At 40.6% G+C, this 22,279-nt stretch overlaps 1 long non-coding RNA gene across 2 annotated transcripts; it reads left to right on the top strand.

The window, feature by feature from the left end:
• The first annotated feature begins 51 nt into the window (after nucleotides 1–51).
• LOC119510946 lies at nucleotides 52–19,701 on the top strand. Of its 2 annotated transcripts, none has more exons than XR_005212079.1 (3): nucleotides 52–207; nucleotides 13,533–13,636; nucleotides 19,075–19,701. It is a non-coding gene; the product is annotated as an uncharacterized LOC119510946 (long non-coding RNA). The 2 variants fall into 2 exon arrangements; XR_005212078.1 differs by lacking the exon at nucleotides 52–207 and adding an exon at nucleotides 6,633–6,690.
• Nucleotides 19,702–22,279: the final 2,578 nt, after the last annotated feature.

Here is a 22,279-nt window from a genome sequence, read left to right as displayed (position 1 = left end):
GTCCTTACTCGCGTTGGGGACGCGAATGGGCGGGGTTTAGTAAGAAAGAAATGGCGTAGCTGGGCTGCGCCGGAGTGCGCCAGAGTGCGCCGGACGCGGAATGTTGATTCGTCTTTCCTCAGTTCCGCCTCAGAGTGAGGATCCTTTGGGTTTATCTGTTGGGTCAGGTGCTACCCGGCTTTTCCTGAGGTTCTCAGGAAAGTAATGGTGCGTGCCTTTTTAGACGAGCGGTGTTGGGAAGGGGGAGGAAAGGGGCTTAATGCAGCCTTTAACATTAGTGGTTGGTTCTTAAAGTGTGGTCCCCGTACCAGCAACATCAGCATCGCCGGGGAATTTATTAGAAATGCGCGTTCTCGAACCGCACCCCAGATCTCCTGAATCCGCAAGTCAGGGGGGATAGGGCTCAGCAATTTGTTTAGTAAGCTCTCTGCGTGATGGCCGATGTCCGCCCATGTTCGAGAACCACTGCTTTGTATAGTAATAAAAGCCTTAGAAGCAACAGAAAGCTATTGTAGGTGGGGTTGGTTTATTTAAAACCTGTTTGTTAAAACCTGCAATGATTAAATAGGTTAAACCTATGTCCTCATACGGAACAATGATTAAGGTATAGTCTTGAGTGAAAAGCAGGGCGGCGTGAATACTTCCATTTATGTTTTAAAAGAAACGCGCATGTGTACTATTTTTGGACAGATGCGCAAACCTATCAAGAGGTTTGGAATAGAAGCCAACTGTTTTTATTGATTACCCTTTTTACTGTTTACCACCCCTTTTTTTCCTTTCTCTCTTTTCTTTTTTACTATACGCATATATTACTTTTTGAAAATTAAAAACAAAAAAACTAGTTAAAGAAAGGCCTGAGATACAAAGAGGATATATGGAGGTCAGGAAGGACCTTTCCCTGAGGGTCTGTGGCTAGACCTTGAGAAGGTTCATCTCTTAGATAGGCTCTTTTGGACTACGGCAAGATCTTGCTTTAGTGCCTTGTGTTCTTTTGAAGAGACTTTATCTTTTTTACTTTATATTTAATTTGGATTTAATTTCAAACTTCCAGGAAAGTTGGAAGAATAATACAAAGAACTTTTGCCCAGATTCACGGATTTTTTTTTACATTTTTGACATTTGCTTCATCATTCTATTTATAAGTATACATAGCATCGCTCACTACATATTTGTACCTATATGCTCACTTTTTTTTTAATCATTTGAAACACAACCAAGTTAGAGACATCATTTACCTTTGCCCTTAAAGGTTTTAATGTATTTTCTACCAACAAGGACATTCTTTTTTAATGCAATTTCATTGAGATATATTCACATCCCGTACAGTCATCCAAAGGGTACAATTAATTGTTCACAGTATTATTATGTGGTTGTGCATTCATCACCACAGTCAATTTTTGAACATTTTCATTACTTCAAAAAATAAGAATAAAAATAAAAGTAAAAAAGAACACTCAAAACATCCCATACCTCACCCCCTCCCATTATTCATTTTCTTTTTGTCCCCATTTTTCTACTCATCTGTCCATACATTGGATAAAGGGAGTGTAAGCCACAAGATTTTCACAATCACAGGGTCACATCGTATAACTTATATAGTTATATGTTTGAAGGACATCCTTTTACATTAACCATAATGCAGCCATAAAAATCAGGAAATTTCACATACCGTACAGTCATCCATGGTGTACAATCAGTTGTTTACAGTACCATCTTATAGTTGTGCATTCATCACCCCAGTCTATTTTTGAACATTTTCCTTACACCAGAAAGAATCAGAATCAGAATAAAAAATTAACTCAAATTTGAGTTTGATGATTTCTTTTGATTAGCTTCAGGTTATGCATTTGTGGCAGTAATAACACTGAATGATGTTGTCTTTCTCAATGCATCTGAGTCATGTGACACATTCCCTCAATAGTGCTGGTGATAGCAATGATCAGTTGTTTAAAGCGATACCTATCAGTTTCTCCATTGTGAAGTTACTATTTTTTACTTTGTGGGGAAAAAATCATTTGGGGAAATTTTTTTTTATTTTTTTTTATTTTTTAATTCAGTTTTATTGAGAAATACATACCGTACAGTCATCCATGGTGTACAATCAGTTGTTTACAGTACCATCTTATAGTTGTGCATTCATCACCCCAGTCTATTTTTGAACATTTTCCTTACACCAGAAAGAATCAGAATCAGAATAAAAAATTAAATAATAAAATTTAAAAAAAAACCACCCAGATCACCACCCCCATCCCACCCTATTTTTCATTTAGGTTTTGTCCCCATTTTTCTACTCATTCATCCATACAGTAGATAAAGGGAGTGCGATCCACAGGGTTTTCACAATCACACTGTCACCCGTTGTAAGCTACATTGTTATACAATCGTCTTCAAGAGTCAAGGCTAGTGGGTTGGAGTTTGGTAGTTTCAGGTGTTTGCTTCTAGCTATTCCAATATATTAAAGCCTAAAAAGTGTTATCTATATAGTGCATAAGAATGTCCACCAGAGTGACCTCTCGACTCCATTTGAAATCTCTCAGCCCCTGAAGCTTTATTTTGTTTCATTTCGCATCCCTCTTTTGATCGAGAATATGTTCTCAATCCCACGATGCTGGGTCCCGATTCATCCCTGGGAGTCATATCCTGCGTTGCCAGGGAGATTTACACCCCTGGGAGTCAGGTCCCACGTAGGGGGAAGGGCAGCGAGGTCACCCGCCAAGGTGGCTTTGTTAGAGAGGGCCACATCTGAGCAACAAAGAGGCACTCAGGGGGAGACTCTTAGGCACAATCATAAGCAGGTTTAGCCTCTCCTTGCAGCAACAAGCTTCATAGGGGCCAGCCCCAAGACAGAGGGCTCAGCACATCTGTGGGGAGATATTTTGACACAGTGTAAAAATCCTGTGCCTCATCAAAGTTCATCCATTAGTTTTAGCATCCTTTGATGGCTTTCTAGCCCCATCATTCTATATTTATTATTTGGCATTTTACTCTAAGGAAAAGCTTTCCTATCTCTCTTCTTTATTTACTTATATCAGAACATATATATGGATTTTTATTTTATTCAATGGGTTATAATAAGGTCATTATTTTGATAAATAATGATGCTTAATACATTTGATGCTCAAATTATCCTCAATTTGGATCTTCCTTTTTTTTCTCTCCAAATATATAGCCCTCATATTGAGTAAGATAACAGAATGATGGAAACTAGGTCAAGTTTGTGGGTGTGACTGGGGTGGCAATCAACTTGCAAAAACTGAAAATGCTACAGAGGGCAGCAGTGTGTAGCTAAAGTTAAGAGGAAGGAATAGCAGAAAGGATGAATTTTCTTCAATAGAGTAGAACTTTGTTTAAAATAAAATGTAGCTTTTGGCAATGGCCCTTATCCTAATTGTGTATTTTAATAACTAATGCCAGGAGGATCTTCCTTGAATATGAAATAAACTTTACAGTTGTATAAAAACCTCTCAAATGAGAACTCTTCCTGAACCCCCTTGGTCAGAAAATGGGGAAATATTTATTATAAGTATTGTAAGTATGGACTTATACCATCTGTCTGTCTATGTGTCTATCTATCTATCTATCTGTGGTTTTTATTCTAGATGCTTAATTAACATGGTTAAGGTGACAGTCCACAGGTTATCAGGAGATAGAAAGAGGGTAGTATTGGGCATTTGATGCTGAAGGAGTATAGAATGTTCAACAGGATTGATTCTATAGATCTAGCAATAGCATAATACTGTGTGATGGTAGCACAATATTGTAAGTATACTGAACAAAGATGTCTGTGAGTAAAGCTGAAAGAGAAGGGCTAAGGGCAAGTATGACACCAGAAGGAGAAATAGATGATAAAGACAGAGACTGTATAACTTAGTGAAGCCTTGAGTGGTCAATGATGGTGACTAAAAGTACAAATATAAAAAATGTTGGTACATGTGGGAGAACAAATGAATGTTTACCTTGCAAGGTGTTGAAAAAGGGATGGTATTGGGAAAAAATATAATCAAAGCAAACTGGGATCTGTGGTTAACAGTAACATTATTGTATGCTTCCATAAAATGTAATAAAGGCAATATACCAAAGCTAAATGTCTATGAGAGGGAGAGACAAGGGAGGGGTGTGGGATTCTTGGTAGTGGTGTTGTTGCCTGACCTTGTTATTATATTGCATTGTATAGTATTTTAATTTTTTTAAATTTTTTAATCTTTTTGATTATTCTTTAAAATTTTTTTTGAAGTCATGAATAGGTTCAAGGGCTGATTGTGGTGATGAATGCACAACTATATGCTGATACTGTGAACAATTGATTGTACACTGTGGATGATTGGTATGTGAATTGCAGGGGAAAACGTCAACAGAGGGATACAAGTGCTAGAGAAAACATAGAGGGATGTACATATTTACTGTTGATGGGGAAGAAGAATGGTGTAGCCTATCTGGAGGACAGTGTGGTGGTTCCACAGGAAGCTAAGTATGTGGGTGCCATAAGGCCCTGCAACCTCATTATGGGGTATATACTTGGAAGATCTGATAGCAGGGACATGAATGGACATCTTCACACTGGTGTTTATGGCAGCAGTATTCACAATTTGCAATGGATGGAGGTGGCCTAAGCATACATCGACTGATGAACAGAATGGTGAACTATGGTGTATGCATACAATAGAATATTGAGCAGCTGCAAGAAGGAATGAAGCTATGAGACATGCAACTAGGTGAGTGGATCTTGAGGACAGTATTTTGAGTGAAGTACACCAGAAACAAAAAGACAAACATAATACCTCATTAATATGGACTAGATATTATGTGTAAACTCTAAGAATTGGATCTTAGAGTACAGCTTATCAGGGGAATACTTATTGTAATGGTTCCTAGATTGTAAGTTCTTACAGCAGTCACATCTTTTCCTGAGTTGGAATGGCTGTCTCTAAATTCTGAGATGACCTCTTTGTGTATAACCTGGTCAGTCTCTGGAACTTTGGGTATCTGTGTAACACCTGAAACTCAGAGCTAGAGCTCAACAGCTATGAATGTCAGTATTACTGCATACAGCAACTGTTAGAAAAATCGAAGAGTTCAGGCTTCATTGAGAGAGATGAATGAAGCAGATCTGGTTAGGACTAAGGCAAATCAGGCCAACAGGTAAAGGATGATATTGACTGTGTTTTAAAACTTCAACTGCTGTGTGAGACGAAGGGAAGAGATATTTATTTGGTGCAGGATCTATATTTTCTGCAGCATACTAAATAATTTAGCTTGTGTGGTCGGTTTATTGAAACACCATAATTACATGGAACTTTGAATAGGAAGTGAGATCTGATAGGTTTTTACAGGTTAGTGTGAAATACTGATACATCCCAAAGTAATTTGGGCAGAAAATGAGGTTATATATATGCAGGACCCCTCTGGAGAACTGGGGAAAAATGCAGAAATGTTGGACTTCCCCACCTGGGTTGTTACTGGTGTTTTCACAACCATTGAGGACTGACAGTTTGGTAGGATGAGCCCTCGATTTTGAGGCATGCCCTTGTGAAGCTCATTGCTGCAAGGGAGAGCATGAGCCTACTTACATTTGTGCCTAAGAGTCTCCCCCAGAGAACCTCTTTGTTGCTCAGAAGTGGCCCTCTCTCTCTCTCTAAGCCTATGTGGCAGGTGAACTCACTGCCCTCCCCCCTACATGGGACATGACTCCCAGGGGTGTAAATCTCCCTGGCAAAGTGGGACATGGCTCCCGGGGATGAGCCTGGACCCCTGCATCATGGGATTGAGAAAATCTTGACCAAAAGAGGAAAGCAAAATGAAACAAAGTTTTCAGTGGCTGAGAGATTTCAAATGGAGTCATATGCACTCTGGAGGGCATTCTTATGTGCTGTATAGATATCCCTTTTTAGTATTTAGTGTATTGGAATAGCTAGAAGGAAATACCTGAAACTGTCTAACTGCAACCCAGTAGCCTTAATTCTTGAAGACTACTGCATAACTATGTAGCTTACATGGTGTAACTAGGTGATGGTGAAAACCTTGTGGCTCACATGCCCTTTGTCCAGTGTATGAGTAGAAAATGGGGACAAAAGCTAAATGAAAAATAGGGTGGGATGGGGGAGGGGAATGGAATGCTTTGGTTCTTTTTTACTTTTTATTTTTATTTATTTATTTTGGGGGGGAGTAAGGAAAATGTTCAAAAGTTGATTCTGGTGATGAATGCACAACTATATGATGGTACTGTAAATAGTTGATTGTACATTGTGGATGATTATAGGGTATGTGAATATATTTCAATAAAACTGTATTTTTAAAAAAAAACTGGAGCAGGGACTGTTGTACATTTTTGGTGTGGATGTAGAATAGTGCAGCCGCTGTGGAAAACGGTTTGGCAGTTCCTCAGAAAGTTAAGTATAGAATTACCATATGACCCAGCAATCCCACTCCTAAGTATATACCCCAAAGAATTGAAAGCAGGAGTTCGAATAGATATTTGTATAACAACGTTCATAGCAGCATTATTTACAATAGCCAAAAGGTGGAAGCAACCCAAGTATCCAACAAAGGATGAATGGATAAACAAAATGTGGTATATACACACAATGGGATATTATTCAGCCGTAAAAGGAATGAAGTTCTGATACATGCTACAACATGGATGAACTTTGAAGATACCATGATGAGTGACATAAGCCAGACACAGCAAGACAGGTATGTGGAATAACTAGAGTATGCAAATTCAGAGAGATAGAAAGTAGAGAACAGGTTAGAGGGGAAGGGAGCTGGAGTGGGGATAAGAGCTGGAACTGGAAACAGTGCCTAATGGGTACAGAGTTTCTCTTTGGCGTGTTGGAAAAATGTTGGTAATGGATGGTTGTGATGGTAGCACAACATTGTGATTGTAATTAATACCACTAAATTGTATAATTGAATGTGGTTAAAACGGGAAATTTTATGTTGTATATATGTTATCACAGTAAAACTAAAAAAAAATTTTAAAGCAGAAAAAAAAACTGGAGCAAACATTAGTTTTGATTAAGAGTAATAATTCAAATAGGCTTTTTGATTTACTTCTTTGAAATGTCAAAATCCACTTTGTGTCTGAATTTTCTTAGAACATTTACATTTGAACTTAATCATGCTTATGCTCCAGAGAGAGCAGCATCTTGTGTGTGGGGAGAATATGGGAATTCTGTATTTTCTGCATGGTTTTTCTGTAAACCTACAACTTCTCTAATAAAAAAAATTAATTGACAGAAAAAAAGGAGTATCAAAAACCTCTAGTTCTTTAAAGTTTGTATTTATTTTATTGAAACCTAGTAAGTAAATAAAAATTAAAGACTCCAAATTGTCATCAGAAGACACAGGTATTTCCTTTCAGTACAGAAGAAAATTAAAGAACTAAAGAAAATGAAAGTATAACAGGTGCAGAGCACAATATTATGCAATAAACTAATGCAAATTAGTAAAATGAGAGGCTGCATCCTTTAACTTAGATTTTATTGTATCCCTTTCTGACTAAACATCCCAGATTTGCCTGTACAGTTTTTCCTATCTCGATAAACACCTGAAGTGATGAATTAGAATTGCATACATAGTCGTAATGATTGTTTATGCCCTTTGCTCTCTTTAGTCATGGTAGGTGTGTTGAATGTTTGCATGGAGATTTGCTTCAGGGCAAGCTACTTGATATTTGTGCTTGAGTGTTTTTGTGTACCAGGCATTGAATACTTATATATCCTGGGATGACTCTTAGGTGGCATCATCCATGTAAGGTTGACAGAAAAACAACTTGAAGTGGATGCTGGTTGATGCAGGTGCTCAGATGTTTATCAGTTGTAGCAATCTCGAACTGTTCACTTATATTTGTAATTCCTTCCTTCCTTTTAGGATGTACGCTTTCAGCTATTCTGTGTTTTACATGTATCACTAAAGAATAGAATATGTGCCACTAAAGAGAGAAAGCAAGGATTCCTTCAGTTTAGAAAGGATTATAATCTAAGGCTTTATAAGGATTAGAAATGGCAGAGTCGTTCAAAGTTCTTTAGACCTATTCAGAAGTGTTTACTGGTATTGTAACTATGCATTCTTGGTGAGATATATTCTGGGGACAAAAGGACACACACACACCCCACCCCAGAAGGAAAAAAAAAACAAACCTCAAACATCACAGGCTTATTACTAATAGTAGTATATGTAATTAATTTTGAAACTCTAATGGCTACTATACATAAAGCAAATAATAAATGTATTTTTAGTAGAAATTCTCAGAGGAAAGAACTACAAATATAAAATAAAAGAAGTTATGGAGAAAAACCTGATGTTAAATTTAAGTTAGACGTTTTCATATATGTGTATATAAATTTTCTGGAAGTAATGTCACCCCCTGTGCAGGGTGCCTATATGTTTGTTTCTAAGTATCTTGCCCCACTAAAAGGAAATGGTTAACTTCAGGTCTGAGGCTCACAAAATTCAAAAGTACAGAGGTAAGCCTGGAACACCTTCCCAGAAAAGAACTATTCTTGATTTTATTGTGTGAAAATTACTTTGTGGTTTCTTAGAAGAATGTGCTTTGCTCAGGTATTTAGGGGTGAAGTACCCTAACATCTGTAACTTACCTTTAAATGGTTCAGCCAAAAAAAATGTAAATTTTACAAAATTTGTGTGTGCATGTGTATTTGAATATATATGTATACAGAGAGAGACAAAGGAAGAATAAAAATGTGCCAAGATGTTAACAATCATTAAATCAAGATAAGAGTATATAAGTGTTCATCATGCTTTTCTTTCAGCTTCCCTGTATGCTTCAAATTTTTCAAAGTAAAAAGATGGGGGAAAGTGTTTATGGCTCGACCCAGACACCATTTAGAATAATTTTGGAGAGTGTTCATGTGTGTGTGTGTATGTATGTGTGTGTTTGGGGTAAGGTAATGATGAGAAGGAGCAACAGATAATTGAGGGGAACTCTAGGAGTTAGCAGTAGCTTAATAAGCTCAGAGGTGGTGTGGGAGATTACGAAAGTGCCTGTGATCGTCTGAAACAAAAAAACTACAAAGCCAGATGGGTCAAGGCTTAGTGGGAAAAATGTGGGCAGTGGAGGCTGAAACAGTCACCAGGAGCTCTTTGAAGGTCAGGAAGGAAAGCATGATTAACATTTGAAAGAATTATTTTGACTTCCCCACATGCAGGAGAGAGTCCAGTGGGCCTTGCTCTCTGATGTGGTGATAGGAGCTTTGTTCATTTTTTGGCTATGTTTGGCATTCTCATGTAATAGCCACCAGTGGTGGTCCAAAGACGGTCTTTTAAACCCAGAGTTAATTGGATTCATCCACATCATGTCTCCTACAGCTGTCTGTTTTAGAAAAGGAAAAAGCCTGAAACATTCCATGTCACTTTTCTTGTATAGTATGTAGAGAACAATTTGTAAAGCCTATATAAACAGACAACCATGGCAGGGAATATACTTTCCCAAAGTAGAGAGGTAAAAAAGGAGGTAGTCACTTGACTTTTTCCAGAAATCAAAATATGTCCCAAAGTTTTGCCCCATCAAGACTCCTGGTTCATAGTTTCATAAGGTCACATTTAGTTGTTTTGTTGGTGTAGTGTAAGTAGTTGGGGGAAAAAGCAGCAACAATGTAATGGAAGCCTTAATGCGCAAAGATTCCATTAGGTGGCAGTAAACATACAGGCATCTGTTGATGTCACATTTCCACCCCCCACTCCCCACCCCCAGTAAAGGCGCCTCGGTGAGGGAAAATTGCACGACAACATAGGAGGAAGAGGGAATAGGGAAAAACAAACAACCAAACAACCAAAGAAAACACTGGCCTACAGTATCCAAGAGACAAAGAACTGCAAATCATCTGTCTTCAATTCCTGTTCTTGGTTTAAATATACAAATTTTTTATTTGTCCGTGTTGCGCTTCTTTTGTTTTCAATGTGATTGACAGGTGAGAGCAAGGAAGAGAAATGCATTTGGACAGGTGGAGAATTTGGGGAAGAAGAGGACAATTCCTTAAAGCTTCTCTGTGATGTTAGATATTATAAGCTGATACGAGAAACGTTCAATACTTGATACTCTTGGGAGATTTACTTAGTTTCTTTTCAGAAAGTCACTTCGGTTAAGGGATTTCAGTATGGAAGCCAAAGATGGCGACCTGCTAGCTTTCTGCTCTCTTGCTAATTTCAACTATGTACAACTTTGTGGCTTATTTCTGGCAATTTTCTAGACTACAGTATAAAAAATCAGAAGCCATTTAATTTCCTTTTGTTTCTTTTCAAAAATATAATCTAGATTATATTATGGTTCTTGGGCATATTACAAAATAGTCATACCAAGTGATGTTCCAAAAAGATAAAAATTCTCCATTTCTGTAGCATCCCTTGACCCTGACTAATATTTTCCATTAGAGCACGTTGCAGCTTAACATACACAAGTCAACCTATCAGATATAAATCTTAAACATTTTCTCTTTTGAAGAATGCTCCAGAATTTTCTTGGCACAACTGGTGATTTACCAAGGCTTTGTAATTTCAAAAAAGGTCTTCTAACATGAAGATCAACATAGATGACAGTCTCACACTGCTTGTGCAGCTTTCTCACAATCTATTTGATGTAAACTTCTCCATGATGTCGTCGCTGTGTAAAAAATGTGACGTCAGCATCACTTCTGTGGAAACTGCTAATGATGTCACTTGACTCTAATGCTAACAACAGCTTTTTTTTTTTACTTTTTAAAAATACATTTAATACATTGTGATTCTTTTAAAATAATTCATTATATCCAGAGCCCTTCCTTTAGACCACTTGTGTGCTCTTTACAGTGTCTCTGTGTTGTCAGTTTTTCAACAAAAGCCACCAAAGTGTGGGGAGTGTGGCTTATTTTGTTCAAAACCCAGCACATTTAATGTGTACTTTTATGGTGACACCCTCATCCTCAGTAATTACTGCTTGTGAAAGATTCTTTGCAGTTCTAGTAGGTGTCGTAGGTCAGCTTTCCTGGGAAAAGGACTCTGAGACTTCTGTGCAAGATGTTTATTTGGGTGTGGGAACATCACCTGTGAGGGGTGACAGGAGCAGGTCTAGGCAGAGGGAAAAAAAGTTGAGCAGCGATGCAGTTGGAACAGACCTTGGCCAATCCTATAGGAGCCCTGGAACTGAGGTAGCCTATCAGAGATGCCCCACTGTAAAGCAAGGCAGCCAGGATTTCATGATCCTCAGTTCCCCCATGGATCAGCCAATAGATGTGGGCTGCCCCGGTAGAGGTGCCTGAGGGTAATTTGGTTGAGAGCTGTCGGCTGCCAGTGCTCCCACCTGCTGGGAGAACGCGTGCCTTTGTCTAGAAGAGGGAATTTGGGCAGCGCAGAGAGCATCCACCTCAATGGGAGAGAAGACATACTTCTTCCATATCGCTCCTCTTTCTGGCACCTCTGAGGCTACCTCCTGTGCAGAAGCTGCCTATATTAGAAACCATGAAACAGTGTCACCTCCTCCTCTTACTTTCAGCTAGGTAAAAGTTAATGGAAGAATGCCTCAGCATTTTCCTGCAGATGATACTGTGTTTGTTTCAAATTGACTTCGGATATATATTTTATGCCTAAGGAGAGCTTGCTTATGCAGAAGCTTATCAGATATAAAGATTAAACATTTCCTCTGTTGAAGAATGCTCCACAGTTTTTGGGCACACGTGGTGATTTACTCCAGCACGTCAAAAGCCATTAGGGTGAATTTTATAAAAGAGAAAAAGAGAGGAGAAATAGATTTGCTGAAAACAGCCTCTTCACAGGTGGTAAATGCATAATCGACTGTTTATAAAGAAGTTTTAAATTTTATGTTTTTGCCTGACTTTTGCTTCTTTTATATTCTGTGGCACTCTTCCTAATGTTTTTCTGGATTAAAGGAATCAATTTCCCTCCTTATACTTATTTGACTAATTCTACCCCCTAGATGTCTGTTCTAGTTTGCTAATGCTGCCAGAATGCAAAACACCAGAAATGGATTGGCTTTTATAAAAGGGGGTTTATTTGGTTACACAGTTACAGTCTTAAGGCCATAAAGTGTCCAAGGTAATGCATCAACAATCGGATACCTTTGCTGGAGGATGGCCAATGGTGTCTGGAAAACCTGTGTGAGCTGGGAAGATACGTGGCTGGCGTCTGCTCCAGAGTTCTACTTTCAAAATGGCTTTCTCCCAGGACGTTCCTCTCTAGGCTTCAGCTTCTCTCCAGCATGTTACTGTCAGTTGCTCTTGGGACATTTGTCCACTTAGCTTCTCCGGAGCAAAAGTCTGCTTTCAAAGGCTGTCTCCAAGGTGTCTCTAGACTCCAAAGTGTCTCTCAGCTCCTGTGCATTCTTCAAAGTGTCCCTCTTGGTTGTAGCAAGCTCGCTCCTTCTGTCTGAGCTTATATAATGCTCTAGTAAACTCATCAAGGCCCATGCTGAATGGGTGGGTCCACACCTCCACCGAAAGGATCCAACCAGAGTCATCACCTACAGTTGGGTGGGTCACATCTCCATGGAAACACTCAAAGAATTACAATCTAATCAACACTGATAAGTCTGCCTACACAAGATTGCATCAAAGAACATGGCTTTTTCTGGGGGACATAATACATCCAAATTGATGCAATGTTCTTTGGATGCCTTTCCTCTTCTCCCTGGCCAGATGTGATAGCCTAAGGTTGGGGTTACTTCCTTGCGATGGATCCTCCACACATGCCTACCAGATTGATCTTCTGGAGACACCAATCTGAGCCTACTCGCCCCTCCATCTTAAAATCTCAACTTGTTAGCCCACCATGAAGGCCACTGGTGATATGGCCGCTACCTGCCTGTCAGCCTCAGCACTGACCACATACCCCATGTCTTGGTCCCTGATGTCTCCTCTGCCTCACATGCCCTTCCCCATGCCCCTACCTGGAAGACTATCTTTTTAAGACCCAACTCACACGGGGCCTTGGTGATTGCTCACTCTGCTTTCAAGGGCAGAGCTCCTTGTTTCCCTCTTTTGCTCTCTCAGCACTTTTACGTCAGTAAGAACATGTTAGACTATTGGTGCTTAGAACTGGGTTCTTCTGGGTACTGTATCCAAGGGGCAGGGACCACGTCTTGTTCTTTGCATCGTCCACACCTGACGAGGTGTACCTGATACTAGCAGATCCCCTGTATATCCAGTTGGATTGAATTCTGTCTCCTTGAGAACACAGGGCAAGCAAATTTTTTAATACCAGTGAACATTGTATTTGACTTTGGAGAATGTCTAAAGAGCTCTTTTAATTAGTGTTACAATATTTTTCTAACATGGGCACATGATATCAGTTTCCTCATAAGGTTATTACTATAGTAACATGTAAGGAGTTAATGTTTTGAAGCATTTTCATGGTGGAGAGAAATTTTGATTGATCCTAATTAATAGTGTGTCTTTTTGCAGGGAGTTGAAAGTCATTTTTACACTCTTGTGTGTGTTGGTAAGGACATAGAGAGGGAAAGGAGGACTGTAATAGCAGCTTGATCATAAGCAATTTAATCCATGTAACTTTAACTTATTTTTCAGTGTTACTGATCAGCTGCCCAAGTGGCACCCTTTCTTCACAGGTGGAATGAAGTGGTGCCAATTAACCTGCCAGTGGAAGAGCAAAATTCCTATAACTGAGACAAGTAAGTGTCTGCAATTTTCAGATAATTGTTGCCATTGATCTTGTGGTTTATAAAGAGAAAAGTATTGAACATGGAGCTCATGTTTATTTACTCTTTTACTGTAACTTGTAGAGTGACCTTGGTTAAGTCACTTGACCTCTTTGTGGCCTATCCAAAACAAAACAAAAGAAAATGAGGTTAATATATTCCCTCCTTATACGACAGAAAAGGCAATGTGGATATAATAGCGGCTTCTAAATGTTTGTGAACCCAGATTAAAAGGTCATGGACACTTTTTTTGTTGTAGTTGATGTGCCGTTTTGTCTCACTTGGTTTCTCTTTCACATCACCGTCAGATCTCTTGTTTTGTGACAAAGGAAGTCATATCAGCATCCTTCACTGGCAGGTGAAACAGCACATTGGATTAGGAATCAGTAGTTCCACTATGTATTCTGTCTTTCACTGGCAACCTTAGACAGGGACCTGAACTTCAGTGCACCCCCATGTCCTTATCTGTGTTCCTTTAGATCCAAGACCCTGTGATTCTTAAGTTTACAGGAAATCAAGAACACTGACGTGCAGTCTTCTCTGACTGATTCAGTCCACAAACAATTACTTGATCCTACTCCCTTTTCTCTTCTTCTTCCGAATTTCCACTGCCGTATCCAGGGATATACAATCTAACCTTTATTAGTCCTTGGATTGTGGGCCCTAATAAAGCAGGCTTCCATGTACAAAATCCACGCCCCCCAACTGCCAGGTCTAGACATTTAATACAAGTTAATACAAATTGGCTGAAGGAGGAAGCTCAGTAACTCTACAGCTATGTCTTAAGAGTTGACCTTTCCTTTTACTTTACAGAGAAAAGGTCCCGCCTCCAAAACACACACCCCTACAGTTATTTGTGTTGATTCATCCTTAAAAAGATTGAAAAATATGACTACATTTTTAAGTAGAGACTATATATTTTAAATAGAGAAACTATTGTAACATATATGAAAGAGAAAGGATTGATATCCCTATTTTATAAAGAATTTGTACAGAAACAATAAGAAAATAACTTCCATCATAAAACTGGGTATGAAAAAGTAATGTCTGGAGGGGAAAGTAAAAATGATTTTTTAAAAACCATAACAAAAAATGCTCAACTTCACTAGTAACCCATAATATATAGATTGATTCAATAATGCATTAATATTTCTTTCAAAAGACTGGCAAAGAAATATAATTATAAAAAAATCAAATCATTTATACAACCAAAGATGACATTAAAAAGTTAAAGACAAGACACAAGAAGCTATTTATAATAAAGAATTAGTAATCAGAATATATAGTTTAATTCCTGCACATTATTAAGAAAACAGATAAATACCCCAGTGGGGGGAGGGGGGGATAAAAAGGAGAAGAGGAGAAGGAGGGGCAGGAGGAGGAGAGATGAACAATTCATAGAGAAACCCAAATGGCCAATAAACATATACAAAATACTCAAACTTATGAATAATCACTGATGTGCCAAATTAAACACCAAATCATCAGATTGGAGAAAATTTAAAAGCCTGAAAAAAAATGGGAACACTCATTTAGGACTGAAGGGAGTACATTTCGTTATATCCACTTTGGAGAGCAAGTTGGCATTCCCTAGTAAAGTTGAAGGCGGCAGCCCTGACAGCCAGCAGTTCCACTCTGAAAGACGCCCATATCTGAACAAGGACGTACATACATAAGACTCACTCAAGCTTTGATTTTTAAGAAAAATTTAAAATAACCTAAATTCCATCATCAGGAAAGTGGAGGGGAAAATACTTGCATTTATTCCATGGGATATTGAATAAATATTCATGAAATGAATAAAAATGAATGAAATATGGGTACATGTATTACCATGGATAAATCTCAACAACAATGTCCAACAACAACAAAAAAGCAAATTGCAGAATAATATGTACGATAGGAGATCAATTATACAAATTTGAAAGTCATGCAAAAATATGTATTGTTTATGGAAATGCATATGTAGTAAAAGTATCAAACCATGCATGGGAAAAAAAGAAAAAAAGGCCAAATTCAGGATAGTGGTTGTCTCTGGGAAAGAAGAAGGGGCATTGGGATCGGACAGCAGTACAAAGGAGCATTTCTGCTATATTTGTAATATCCTTTTCTTCAATATATAATATTTAAAAAGAGGAAGAAAAAAACAAATATTTTGAGTCCTCTTTGGTATTTTATAAATATGTATTTATAAGTTCTATACAAGGCCATGTCAGTAAAACTGAGAAAAATGCACCTCCTCCAGCAGATGCAACACCAGTTAGAAGTTAGAAGATAGCCATTGCTTAGAGTAGCACAGCCCCGTATCTTGACTTGGAGAGCAGAGCTCCCCCTTTGGCCAATGGTCCTCATACAGGACATGACCTGTACAGCCATCCGTAGCAGCCCTGACTCTGTTCATAAAACAAACCAACCCATCTTCCTCTTCTCCCTGGCATCTCAGAGTCAAACAGTGAGGCCTCCTTCCTCCTGCCCAAGGCAAGCCTCTGCAGCTGGACTGAGCTCCCACCTCTCCCACGCTCCTCTTTCACTATCCCCTCCTTCCCAGAGCTTCAGCCGCGCTTCCCTACCGGCCCTTTCCCCTGACGTTTCTAGTTGCCACATGCATCCCACTGAGGTATGGTCCACAAAGTCACCAGCAGCCTCCTAACTCTGAAAAGCAGTGGTCACTCTGCAGTCCTCACTTTACTTGGTCTTTCAGATATCTGACACCTTCCTTACCGAAACTCCTCTTGCGGCTTCTGGAATATTCCCTCCTGGATTTCCTCCCTCTGGCTACTGGGCCCTTTGTTTTCAGGTTCTCTTTCCACCACACAGCCTGTAAATATTACATCTTTCCTTCCTCATCCTTGCTTTCTTCTCACTCTCTTCTGTTCAAGCAGCTTTAACATTCATTTAACAAATCTTGGTTGAACACCTTCTCTGAGCTGGGCTCTTGTCACAGTGCTGGGGATATAGTAGTGAAAAAGCCCTGCCCTCATGAGCTTATGCTCTAATGAGGGGTGACAGGCAGCAACAATCTTAAAAGTAGTTGTATGATATTTAGAGGATGATAAGTGCCAGGAAGAAAAAACAGAGTAAGGCGATAGGTAGAGCAAAAGGAGGGAGTGGATGATGTTATTTTATATCAAGTGATCAGGAAAGCCTCATTGAAAAAGTGACTTTAGGACTGTGACCCAGAGGGGTTGGGAACTGGGACCCCCGTGGGTACCTAATAGAAGATCATTCCCTGCAGAGGGAACAGTAATGCAAAGACCCAGAGGTGGGAGTGTGCCCATTTGGGGCATGTTGGGTTTAAAATGTCTATTAGACATCCAAGTGAAAACATGAAGAAGACAGTTGAATACATACAAAAATTGGAAATATAAATTGAGTAAACTTGAGGAGGAGCAGGTTTCCTGGAGTTGGGAGTGGGACAGGATCAGTTTAGTTGGGGATAGGTTTGCTGTGGATGTCTGTTGGAGATCTACATGGACATTTAGAGTGGGTGCTTGGATTTATTCAACCCGTATTTATTGAGCACCTGGAATTCCATGTCTGTTAATAGCAGAGAAGTTCATATCAAATTAACCCTTCTGCATATAATAATTATAAACTCCGGTGGAAAAAAAAATGACCCGAAGGCATTGGGAAGAGAACAAAAGCAAGCAGAAGCCAAGCATGACACTTGGAAGAAGGGAATGGCATTGGATAAGTTACCTGTTTTGTTTTTTTATTTAATTTTAATGGCTTTTTGCTTAAGAGAAGCCTTCAGTCAGCTGCATGCTGGGACAGTTAGAATATGCACAGAATCCCACAGTTTTGGTGAATTGGTGCTCTCTGTAGATACCTCTTGACCTTCCCAGAGTTCCTACCCTGAACCCACTTGATGGGTAACACAGTCAGCGGGTCTCAAGGCCCCACGAAGGCAGTATTCCTCCAGTGTGCAGCCGAAGTCTGCTGCAAGTCTGCTGCCAACTCTCTTTGTACCTTCAGATAAAACTCCTTTAGCAGGAGGGAAGCCCCCTTTATAGTTCACTAAAAAATAATTTAGAAGCAGCAGCAGTAGCAGCAACAAAGGTATACCAAAAAAGGGAAATAAGTTGTCAAGAACAGTGAGTAATGGTGCAGTTCGAAAAATCAATATCTGTCCACATATTTCTATTCATGGGGTGCATCCATCAAAGTGAGTGGGTGACATTTGTCCCAGCCGGCTGAGCCAGCCGGCACTGGATGACTCACCTTCTGTGCTGTCAGCAAAGCACCAAGCCTCTGCCTGAGAGTCAACAAACTCACCAAAGGAAACTCTATTCTGAATGTGTCACTAATTGAATCTTTAAATGTAATCCAATTGCCAGCCAATTTACAAACTTCCTCCATATTCTCCAGGTTTGTTTTGAACCTTCTTCCTAATCACTTCTGCAGCCTGGCTGGATTTGATGGGGCTTATCTTTGTTTTGAGGAAGAAACTGAAATGTTTTAAACCCAACATTGAAATTGAAATGAGCTTCTCTGTATTCCCTGCACAGGTTGTGTCGAGCAGAAAGGTGATCTCATAGGGTTTTTCCATCCCCTGTATCTGATGTTAAAAACATAAATATGTGAAAGCCCCAATTCCTGCCTGTTAAAATCCCCTTGGTGTTCAAAGAGGAAGTTTGAAGAATAGCTTCAGTGAAGTATCAGGAGTGTCAGATAGTGCTGATTCAGAGTTGTGGACGCAAATCTCAGTTTCTCCAGCCGTTGGTTAAAGATGAGAAAACTCTAAAGAGGAGAAAACTTCCCCCCTTTCCCATGTACTAATATGGCAGCAAACTGAGATCAGCCTGTTCTCCAACAAAGGTGGCATATGAATTTGACAAGTGTTCCGTCTTTTTCCACCCAGGCTTATGCTGTGCCCTTCTGGCTATACATCTCTGTACATCTCTCGTTCCTCTCTGGAGGTCCCACTCTCTCCCAGAAACCTTCCCAACAGACTGGCTGTAGTGATGCTTTCCTCCCCTGAACTCCTCTGGCACATTTGTCAGAGTCTCTTAAGTGACATTTAGTGTATACTTCCCAGGGCAGGGACTGCGCTGAGCTCTTACGTGCACACCTGAGGGAGGGGGCTGCAGCTTGCAGCGCTGGGGGCACAGTGCAGGCTGGCAACAGCTCTCCAGAGCCATTTTTAAGAACATCAGTCCCCACCCCAGACCTTCCGAATCAGAATCCCTGCATGGGTGTTTCTGATTTATTCCTGGGATGAGAACCTCTGCTTTATAGTCATTGTAAGGATTAAATGAGCTAACATATACAGGCACTTTTAAAAACTATAAACTTTCATTACAAATGTTAGTTACAGTTTGTAGGGAATAGGGAATGCTATGGTTTCCCCATCCCCACCTCCCCACCTCCTCTGCTCCCCACTTCCAATTCCTTTTCTTCCTTTCTAACAGAACCTTGGTGTGTTCACCGAGCTGCCTCTCCCACGCAGCCCCCTTGCTTCGGGGGAGCAAGCTCACCCTCAGCTTCCAGTGAGGGTCTGGTCGGTCTGAGGCTGAATCCATGATCATGATTCAGGAAGGGACATGTAACCCAGTTCTGGCCACTGAGATGCAAGAAGAGTGCTGAAGGCTTCTGGAAGGGTTTGCCTCACTCTTGTGGGAAGCATTACTCTCTCTACTGCTGTTGCCCCAGCGTTCCTGGCAGTCATCCTATAGTCTCCTCGTCTCCCTTCTCCCCCTTCCCCAAAGACAACGAGCCTCGGGATGAAGCCATAATAAAACCTGGGTCCTTGATGCTGTATTGAATAAACCTGAGCTGACCTAACTTTGGCCTTCCAATTATACATGCTAATAAATGCCTAATTGTTTAAGGCAGTTCTGTCACTTGTGGCTGAAAGCATCCTCCCAGATACTCCTGTGTTTATTCCTTCTTTCCCAGCATCACCTGGCACAGTGCCCTCTTTAGTAAATGCTCAGTGAGCATCTGTTGAATGAATGAATTCCTATTCTTTGAGTGTCTGTATATGTTGAATACTACTCTAGGTGCTGAACAAAGTTTAGTAACTAAACAAAGAAGTCCCTGACCTCATGAGTTTTATATTCCACTGGGAATAAAACTGATTCTCTAGAGAAAAAAGCTTTATGTTTCTACTTCTGTGAGTCGATGGGTTCAACCAACACAGGTGGTTAAGATGGGAACACTTGTGCCAAGGGATCACTGCTTAGGAATTCACCTGACCGCCAGAGTGACTTTCTGTAGTTACAGAAAAAGGAAATGACAAGTGGGACCATGAAGAATACTTTGTCCCCAAGTTTATGACTCAGAGGAAAACCTGGAGTGCTCTGTTCCCAGATCTCAGCCCCAGAGCACAACACAGGCAATTGCAGAAAACCCATGGAGAGTAACCATCTGAAAGGGTTAGGAAAACATGATTATAACCAATGAATTAAGTTGAGAGAGGGAAAAACTGACTACCTACTGAATGTCCACCTTGGAATTTGTGACAGAAAATCACAAGAGGTAGCGATCCACTCGCCTCCATGTCTTCCCTCTGAGAGAGTCGGCAGAGGCAGCAAGTGTTCACCTTGTGGACTGCAGCAGCACCAGCCTGACGTGGGACCCAGCCTTCCTTGGAGACGTAAGCATAAGATGGACGCTGTTTTGAGACTGCCTTAGATGTAGTCTTTGCACAAGCAACGGGATGACCCCACTGCTTTGCCAGGGGAGTGGATACCAGCTGGGACAAGTGCATCCTTCACTGAAGGTTAAGGAAGGAAGCCCCTGGCAAGCTCTTGGCTGGGTGAAGGCAGGCTTTGGGTGGCAACAGGCCTGGTGATTCAGCTAGACCATGGGGTGCCTAGGCCGGGTTGGCCAGAAAGCAAATTCAGAGGAGTAGGGCTGGAAGGAGCAGGCCAGCAAAAGAAGGTAAGGGGCAAAACCAGGACGAGTGACGATGGGGCAAGATGAAGGTGAGCTCTCTAGATCTAGGGAGTACAGGGCTTCACGGAGCAGGTCTCAGGGTCTTGAGAGCCTGGACACTGGGGAAACGAGAGTCAAGGGCTTTGGTCCTAAGGTCCAGAGGTCAGGACAGAAACTGGGACCTTAGTCCTGAAAGTCAGCACCAACCAACAGAAAGGAGTCTGGTTAAGGAGGTAGGAGGTATCATAGAGGCTTTGTGAGATACAGCACACAGTCTGTGTAAATGCTCACTGGGTGAATGAGGTCACCGGGCTGGGCTGTGAGAGCAGCAACCAGACAGCTCTTCATCCTTAAGCTCTGAAATTAAAGGTTCTTCTACAGCTGACAAAAAACAAAACAAAACAAAACAAAAAAACAACTCAGTAATACACTTTAATTCCCTGAAACATAAGGATAATCATGATGGGCATCTTTTTATTTTTTTTCCTAACTTTCATCTCTTCCCTTGGTGATAGCACTGCAGTTTTCTTCAGGAGACCATCCCTCCTATGCCCTCAAACCACGTGGCTAAGTTGATACCAACGCCCAACCACAGTCTCCCAACTAGAAGTGGGCACAAGTGACTTGATTGGGGTAGTTAGCATATTCTATCCCTCTGGACACAGTGGTCAGGTCATGGATGGGCACATAATCCAAATTGAACCAATGAAAGTCGATTCTGAGATTTTTGCTGGGAATATTGGGTAGGGGCAGTTCTCTTTCTGCTGGGGTTGCTGAGCTATAGAATGTGGAATGTGAGCCTAGAGCTGGGAGGAGCTACTGCCTGGCAGCAAGTGGAACCAACCCAGAGGAAAGCAGAGCTAAGAAGGGGGGGGGGGGGATGAAAGGGCGAGAATAGGAGAGACTGAAAGGCAATTCTGGTGGTTTAATATAATTTGAGCCTCTGGTACCAACTGTGGAGACAGGCTCACCCCTCATCTTCTCTGTTATCATTGTTTAAAAGTGTCTGAATTGGGTTTCTGTCACTTGTAACTTGGCTTCCTGAACTGATAAATAATAGAGGCCATGTTATCATAAATAACTTTGCTTTACCATCTTTTCAGATAGAGTGAAAAAAATCCAACCAGTTAACTTCCACTTATGGAGTGCTTTCTACTGCCAAATGCTGTTCCAAGCTCTAGAGATACAGCCATGAACAAAATAGAGTCCTTGCCCTCAAGGAACTTACATTTTAGTAGGAAGAGACAGTCATTAAACAAGTAAACAAATAAACGCATAAAAGAAGTTGAGGTGTAAAGAAGAGCTATCAAGAAGATGAAATGGGATCATGAGCAGAAGAGGCTCATTTTTAACAAGGGCAGTCAGGGAAGCCCTCTCAGAAGAGGTGGCATTTGAATTGCCAACACAATGAAATGATAAGAAGAGGCAACTGTTCAAAGATAGGGCAAGAATGTTCCCAGCAGGAAGAAAAGCAAGTGTGAAGGCCCTGAGGTAGGCATGATACTGGCTGGTTTAAGGGACAGAAGGAGGCAAGTAAAGCTGGAGTGGAAAGAGTGAGGCTGGAGAGGCGGGCTGGGGGAGAGCCCAAGGCCTTGAGCCGAGTTTGGGTTTTACTCTGAATACAATGGACAGTCACAGGTGTCAGTGGCACCCAATTTACCTTTTCAAAACATTCCGGTTGTTGGGCAAAGGTTGGACTAAAGGAAGGCAAGAAGGAAGTAAGAGACATTATGATGC

Source organism: Choloepus didactylus, chromosome 15 (assembly GCF_015220235.1).
Source record: "Choloepus didactylus isolate mChoDid1 chromosome 15, mChoDid1.pri, whole genome shotgun sequence".
Lineage (NCBI taxonomy): Eukaryota > Metazoa > Chordata > Mammalia > Pilosa > Megalonychidae > Choloepus > Choloepus didactylus.
Note: the sequence above shows the minus strand (reverse complement) of the source record. Positions and strands in the feature narration are given on the sequence as shown.